At 49.9% G+C, this 523-nt stretch overlaps 1 protein-coding gene across 1 annotated transcript in view; it reads left to right on the top strand.

The window, feature by feature from the left end:
- The first annotated feature begins 328 nt into the window (after positions 1-328).
- PAK1 (p21 (RAC1) activated kinase 1) overlaps positions 329-523 on the top strand; it is a 75,637-nt gene continuing 75,442 nt past the window's right edge. The window contains exon 1 of the mRNA XM_017735925.1: positions 329-434. The gene's annotated coding sequence lies outside the window, so the exon portion shown is untranslated. The remainder of the gene's footprint in view (positions 435-523) is intronic.

Raw genomic sequence — 523 nt, 5'->3', positions numbered from 1 at the left:
TTCTCGCTTCCTCCATTTGTTTACTTTTGCGATGTTAATTTTCTGCTGGTTTAGCTCCCGAACAAACTTATCACAGGAACTGACAGATGTTGGTACAAGGAGGAAGGGTAAGACTGTGGCAGTGCTGTCTTAATCTGTCGTGTATAGGGGCATGCTGTCTCGGTATAAAGCTTGTCTCCCTTTTGCCTTTATCTACCTGCTTCACTTAAACATTTCACCTTCGTACCTCTAGAGAGCACGTCCCAGGAGCACCTCAGCATGCCCGTGCTCTCTTCTCGAGAGCCCTGCGCTGTACGTGCCATCAAACCCCTCCTCTTTTTCTCTCCAGGCAGAGCACAAGCGCTGAGCCGAAAACTCCTGTTAACTAGGGTGACAAGTTTCCAGCAAGCTTTGGATCACGGGGAGAGGGAACACCCGGATCCCGGCAATATAAGGTATAGACGCCTCGGCTTGTGCAACACAGAAGCAGGGCAGAGCCCATTTTATTCTTGCCTTTTTTGGATCTGCACGCACACGGTCCTCA

Source organism: Corvus brachyrhynchos, unplaced genomic scaffold (genome assembly GCF_000691975.1).
Source record: "Corvus brachyrhynchos isolate BGI_N302 unplaced genomic scaffold, ASM69197v1 scaffold44, whole genome shotgun sequence".
NCBI classification, from domain to species: Eukaryota; Metazoa; Chordata; class Aves; order Passeriformes; family Corvidae; genus Corvus; species Corvus brachyrhynchos.
This window is presented reverse-complemented; position numbering and strand designations above follow the sequence as displayed.